Here is a 7,612-nt window from a genome sequence, read left to right on the forward strand (position 1 = left end):
TAACTGTATTACCCCGGTTGAGTGTATTACCCCGGTTGACTGTAATGCCACCTTTGCCTGCATTATTCTAGTTGACGTTATTATCCCAGTTGACTGTATTGTCCCAATTGACTGTATTTACCAAATTGACTGTATTTCCACAGTTGACTGCATTGCCCCAGCTGACTGTATTGCCCCAGTTGACTCAATTGTCCCAGTTGAATGCATTGCCCCAGTTGACTATATTGCCCAGTTGACTATATTACTGCGGTTGACTGTATTGCCACCTTTGCCTGTTTATCCCAGTTGAAGATATTGTCCCGGTTGACTGTATTGTCCCAGTTGACTGTATTTCCCCAGTTTGACTCTATTGTTCCATTTGACTGTATTTCCCCAGTTGACTGTATTCCCCCAGTTGACTGTATTGCCCCTGTTGACTATATTACCGCAGTTGAATGCATTGCCCCAGTTGACTGTATTGCCCCAGTTGACTGTATTACCCCGGTTGACTGTATTGCCACCTTTGCCTGTTTATCCCAGTTGAAGGTATTGTCCCGGTTGACTGTATTGTCCCAGTTGACTGCATTTCCCCAGTTGACTGTATTCCCCAGTTGACTGCATCGCCCCAGTTGACTATTGCCCCAGTTGACTGTATTGTCCCAGTTGACTGTATTTCCCCAGTTGAATGTATTGCCCCAGTTGACTGTATTGTCCCAGTTGACTGTATTGTCCCAGTTAACTGTATTGCCCCAGTTGACTGTATTTCCCTCGTTGACTATATTGTCCCAGTTGACTGTATTGCCCCAATTGACTGTATTACCCTGGTTGACTGTATTGCCATCTTTGCCTGTATTATCCCAGTTGATGGTATTGTCAAGTTGACTGTATTGTCCCAGTTGACTGTATTTCCCCAGTTGACCTTATCACCGCAGTTGACTGTATTACCCCAGTTGACTATATTGCTCCAGTTGACTGTATTACCCCGGTTGACTGTATTGCCACCTTTGCCTGCATTATCCTAGTTGACATTATTGTCCCACTTGACTGTATTATCCCAGTTGACTGTATTGCCCCAGCTGACTGTATTTCCCCAGTTGACTGTATTGTCCCAGCTGACTGTATTTCCCCAGTTGACTGTATTGTCCCAGTTGACTGTATTGCCCCAGTTGACTGTATTGTCCCAGTTGACTGTATTTCCCCAGTTGACTGTATTGTCCCAGTTAACTGTATTGCCCCAGTTGACTGTATTTCCCTCGTTGACTATATTGTCCCAGTTGACTGTATTGCCCCAATTGACTGTATTACCCTGGTTGACTGTATTGCCACCTTTGCCTGTATTATCCCAGTTGATGGTATTGTCAAGTTGACTGTATTGTCCCAGTTGACTGTATTTCCCCAGTTGACCTTATCACCGCAGTTGACTGTATTACCCCAGTTGACTATATTGCTCCAGTTGACTGTATTACCCCGGTTGACTGTATTGCCACCTTTGCCTGCATTATCCTAGTTGACATTATTGTCCCACTTGACTGTATTATCCCAGTTGACTGTATTGCCCCAGCTGACTGTATTTCCCCAGTTGACTGTATTGTCCCAGCTGACTGTATTTCCCCAGTTGACTGTATTGTCCCAGTTGACTGTATATCCCCAGTTGACTGTATTGCCCCAGTTGACTGTATTGTCCCAGTTGACTGTATTGTCCCAGTTGACTGTATTGCCCCAGTTGACTCCACTGACCATGTTGACTTGACTGTATTTCCCCAGTTGACTGTTTTGTCCCAGTTGACTGTATTGTCCCAGTTGTCTGTATTTACCAGTTGACTCTATTGTCCCGGTTGACTGCATTGCCCCAGTTGACTATATTACCCACTTAACTGTAATGGCCCTGTTGACTGTATTGCCCCAGTTGACTGTATTACACTGGTTGACTGTATTGCCACCTTTGCCTGCATTATCCTAGTTGACGTTATTGTCCCACTTGACTGTATTGCCCCAGTTGACTGCATTTCCCCAGTTGATTGTATTGCCCCAGTTGACTGTATTGCCCCAGCTGACTGTATTTCCCCAGTTGACTGTATTGTCCCAGCTGACTGTATTTCCCCAGTTGACTGTATTGTCCCAGTTGACTGTATATCCCCAGTTGACTGTATTGCCCCAGTTGACTGTATTGTCCCAGTTGACTGTATTTCCCCAGTTGACTGTATTGCCCCAGTTGACTGTATTTTCCCAGTTGACTGTATTGTCCCAGTTGACTGTATATCCCCAGTTGACTGTATTTCCCCAGTTGACTGCATTGCCCCAGTTGACTGTATTACCCCAGTTGACTGCATTGCCTCGGTTGACTGTCTTGATCCAGTTGACTGCAATTCCCCAGTTGACTGTATTTCCCCAGTTGACTGTATTGTCCCAGTTGACTGTATTGCCCCAGTTGACTCCACTGACCATGTTGACTTGACTGTATTTCCCCAGTTGACTGTTTTGTCCCAGTTGACTGTATTGTCCCAGTTGTCTGTATTTACCAGTTGACACTATTGTCCCGGTTGACTGCATTGCCCCAGTTGACTATATTGCCCACTTAACTGTAATGGCCCTGTTGACTGTATTGCCCCAGTTGACTGTATTACACTGGTTGACTGTATTGCCACCTTTGCCTGCATTATCCTAGTTGACGTTATTGTCCCACTTGACTGTATTGCCCCAGTTGACTGCATTTCCCCAGTTGATTGTATTGCCCCAGTTGACTGAATTGCCCCAGTTGCCTGTATTTTCATAGTTGACCATATTGCCCCACTTGACCGTATTTCCCCAGTTGACTGTATTGCACAGTTGACTGTATTGGCCACGTTGACTGTATTACCCCAGTTGACTGTATTACCCCAGTTGAATCTTTTGTCCCAGTTGACTGCATTACCACAGTTGACTGTATTACCCCTGTTGACTGTATTACCCCAGTTGTCTCTATTGTCCCAGTTGACCGTATTTCCCCAGTTGATTGTATTGCCCCAGTTGACTGTATTGCCCCTGTTGACTGTATTACCCCAGTTGTCTCTATTGTCCCAGTTGACTGTATTTCCCCAGTTGACTGTATTGCCCCAGTTGACTGCATTTCCCCAGTTGATTGTATTGCCCCAGTTGACTGTATTGCCCCAGTTGACTGTATTGCCCCAGTTGACTGCATTTCCCCAGTTAACTGTATTACCCCGGTTGAGTATATTACCCCGGTTGACTGTATTGTCACCTTTCCCTGCATTATCCGTGTTGACATTATTGTCCCAGTTGACTGTATTGCCCCAGTTGACTATATTGCCCAGTTGACTCTATTGCCCCAGTTGACTGTATTACCCCGGTTGACTGTATTGCCAGCTTTGCCTGTTTATCCCAGTTGAAGGTATTGTCCCGGTTGACTGTATTGTCCCAGTTGACTGTATTTCCCCAGTTGACTATATTTCCCTAGTTAGTTGTACTGCCCCACTTGATTGTATTACCACGGTTGACTGTATTGCCTCAGTTGACTGTCTTGATCCAGTTGACTGAATTTCTCCAGTTGACTGTATTTCCCTCGTTGACTCTATTGTCCCAGTTGACTGTATTTCCCCAGTTGACTGCATTTCCCCAGTTGATTGTATTGCCCCAGTTGACTGTATTGCTCCTGTTGGCTATCTTACCCCAGTTGACTGCATTGCACCAGTTGACTGTATTACCCCAGTTGACTCGATTGTCCCAGTTGACTGTATTTCCCCAGTCGATTGTATTGCCCCTGTTGACTGCATCGCCCCAGTTGACTGTATTGCCCCAGTTGATTGTATTGCCCCAGTTGACTTTGTTGCCCCAATTAACTGTATTACCCCGGTTGAGTGTATTACCCCGGTTGACTGTAATGCCACCTTTGCCTGCATTATTCTAGTTGACGTTATTATCCCAGTTGACTGTATTGTCCCAATTGACTGTATTTACCAAATTGACTGTATTTCCACAGTTGACTGCATTGCCCCAGCTGACTGTATTGCCCCAGTTGACTCAATTGTCCCAGTTGAATGCATTGCCCCAGTTGACTATATTGCCCAGTTGACTGTATTACTGCGGTTGACTGTATTGCCACCTTTGCCTGTTTATCCCAGTTGAAGATATTGTCCCGGTTGACTGTATTGTCCCAGTTGACTGTATTTCCCCAGTTTGACTCTATTGTTCCATTTGACTGTATTTCCCCAGTTGACTGTATTCCCCCAGTTGACTGTATTGCCCCTGTTGACTATATTACCGCAGTTGAATGCATTGCCCCAGTTGACTGTATTGCCCCAGTTGACTGTATTACCCCGGTTGACTGTATTGCCACCTTTGCCTGTTTATCCCAGTTGAAGGTATTGTCCCGGTTGACTGTATTGTCCCAGTTGACTGCATTTCCCCAGTTGACTGTATTCCCCAGTTGACTGCATCGCCCCAGTTGACTATTGCCCCAGTTGACTGTATTGTCCCAGTTGACTGTATTTCCCCAGTTGACTGTATTGCCCCAGTTGACTGTATTGTCCCAGTTGACTGTATTGTCCCAGTTAACTGTATTGCCCCAGTTGACTGTATTTCCCTCGTTGACTATATTGTCCCAGTTGACTGTATTGCCCCAATTGACTGTATTACCCTGGTTGACTGTATTGCCACCTTTGCCTGTATTATCCCAGTTGATGGTATTGTCAAGTTGACTGTATTGTCCCAGTTGACTGTATTTCCCCAGTTGACCTTATCACCGCAGTTGACTGTATTACCCCAGTTGACTATATTGCTCCAGTTGACTGTATTACCCCGGTTAACTGTATTGCCACCTTTGCCTGCATTATCCTAGTTGACATTATTGTCCCACTTGACTGTATTATCCCAGTTGACTGTATTGCCCCAGCTGACTGTATTTCCCCAGTTGACTGTATTGTCCCAGTTGACTGTATTTCCCCAGTTGACTGTATTGTCCCAGTTGACTGTATATCCCCAGTTGACTGTATTGCCCCAGTTGACTGTATTGTCCCAGTTGACTGTATTTCCCCAGTTGACTGTATTGCCCCAGTTGACTGTATTTTCCCAGTTGACTGTATTGTCCCAGTTGACTGTATTGCCCCAGTTGACTCCACTGACCATGTTGACTTGACTGTATTTCCCCAGTTGACTGTTTTGTCCCAGTTGACTGTATTGTCCCAGTTGTCTGTATTTATCAGTTGACTCTATTGTCCCGGTTGACTGCATTGCCCCAGTTGACTATATTACCCACTTAACTGTAATGGCCCTGTTGACTGTATTGCCCCAGTTGACTGTATTACACTGGTTGACTGTATTGCCACCTTTGCCTGCATTATCCTAGTTGACGTTATTGTCCCACTTGACTGTATTGCCCCAGTTGACTGCATTTCCCCAGTTGATTGTATTGCCCCAGTTGACTGAATTGCCCCAGTTGCCTGTATTTTCATAGTTGACCATATTGCCCCACTTGACCATATTTCCCCAGTTGACTGTATTGCACAGTTGACTGTATTGGCCACGTTGACTGTATTACCCCAGTTGACTGTATTACCCCAGTTGAATCTTTTGTCCCAGTTGACTGCATTACCACAGTTGACTGTATTACCCCTGTTGACTGTATTACCCCAGTTGTCTCTATTGTCCCAGTTGACCGTATTTCCCCAGTTGATTGTATTGCCCCAGTTGACTGTATTGCCCCTGTTGACTGTATTACCCCAGTTGTCTCTATTGTCCCAGTTGACTGTATTTCCCCAGTTGACTGTATTGCCCCAGTTGACTGCATTTCCCCAGTTGATTGTATTGCCCCAGTTGACTGTATTGCCCCAGTTGACTGTATTGCCCCAGTTGACTGCATTTCCCCAGTTGATTGTATTGCCCCAGTTGACTGTATTGCCCCTGTTGACTGCATCGCCCCAGTTGACTGTATTGCCCCAGTTGATTGTATTCCCCAGTTGACTTTGTTGCCCCAGTTAACTGTATTACCCCGGTTGAGTATATTACCCCGGTTGACTGTATTGTCACCTTTCCCTGCATTATCCGTGTTGACATTATTGTCCCAGTTGACTGTATTGCCCCAGTTGACTATATTGCCCAGTTGAATCTATTGCCCCAGTTGACTGTATTACCCCGGTTGACTGTATTGCCAGCTTTGCCTGTTTATCCCAGTTGAAGGTATTGTCCCGGTTGACTGTATTGTCCCAGTTGACTGTATTTCCCCAGTTGACTATATTTCCCTAGTTAGTTGTACTGCCCCACTTGATTGTATTACCACGGTTGACTGTATTGCCTCAGTTGACTGTCTTGATCCAGTTGACTGAATTTCTCCAGTTGACTGTATTTCCCTCGTTGACTCTATTGTCCCAGTTGACTGTATTTCCCCAGTTGACTGCATTTCCCCAGTTGATTGTATTGCCCCAGTTGACTGTATTGCTCCTGTTGGCTATCTTACCCCAGTTGACTGCATTGCACCAGTTGACTGTATTACCCCAGTTGACTCGATTGTCCCAGTTGACTGTATTTCCCCAGTCGATTGTATTGCCCCTGTTGACTGCATCGCCCCAGTTGACTGTATTGCCCCAGTTGATTGTATTGCCCCAGTTGACTTTGTTGCCCCAGTTAACTGTGTTACCCCGGTTGAGTGTATTACCCCGGTTGACTGTAATGCCACCTTTGCCTGCATTATTCTAGTTGACGTTATTATCCCAGTTGACTGTATTGTCCCAATTGACTGTATTTACCAAATTGACTGTATTTCCACAGTTGACTGCATTGCCCCAGCTGACTGTATTGCCCCAGTTGACTCAATTGTCCCAGTTGAATGCATTGCCCCAGTTGACTATATTGCCCAGTTGACTGTATTACTGCGGTTGACTGTATTGCCACCTTTGCCTGTTTATCCCAGTTGAAGATATTGTCCCGGTTGACTGTATTGTCCCAGTTGACTGTATTTCCCCAGTTTGACTCTATTGTTCCATTTGACTGTATTTCCCCAGTTGACTGTATTCCCCCAGTTGACTGTATTGCCCCTGTTGACTATATTACCGCAGTTGAATGCATTGCCCCAGTTGACTGTATTGCCCCAGTTGACTGTATTACCCCGGTTGACTGTATTGCCACCTTTGCCTGTTTATCCCAGTTGAAGGTATTGTCCCGGTTGACTGTATTGTCCCAGTTGACTGCATTTCCCCAGTTGACTGTATTCCCCAGTTGACTGCATCGCCCCAGTTGACTATTGCCCCAGTTGACTGTATTGTACCAGTTGACTGTATTTCCCCAGTTGACTGTATTGCCCCAGTTGACTGTATTGTCCCAGTTGACTGTATTGTCCCAGTTAACTGTATTGCCCCAATTGACTGTATTTCCCTCGTTGACTATATTGTCCCAGTTGACTGTATTGCCCCAATTGACTGTATTACCCTGGTTGACTGTATTGCCACCTTTGCCTGTATTATCCCAGTTGATGGTATTGTCACGTTGACTGTATTGTCCCAGTTGACTGTATTTCCCCAGTTGACCTTATCACCGCAGTTGACTGTATTACCCCAGTTGACTATATTGCTCCAGTTGACTGTATTACCCCGGTTGACTGTATTGCCACCTTTGCCTGCATTATCCTAGTTGACATTATTGTCCC

This window comes from Pristiophorus japonicus, chromosome 5 (assembly GCF_044704955.1).
Source record: "Pristiophorus japonicus isolate sPriJap1 chromosome 5, sPriJap1.hap1, whole genome shotgun sequence".
NCBI lineage: Eukaryota > Metazoa > Chordata > Chondrichthyes > Pristiophoridae > Pristiophorus > Pristiophorus japonicus.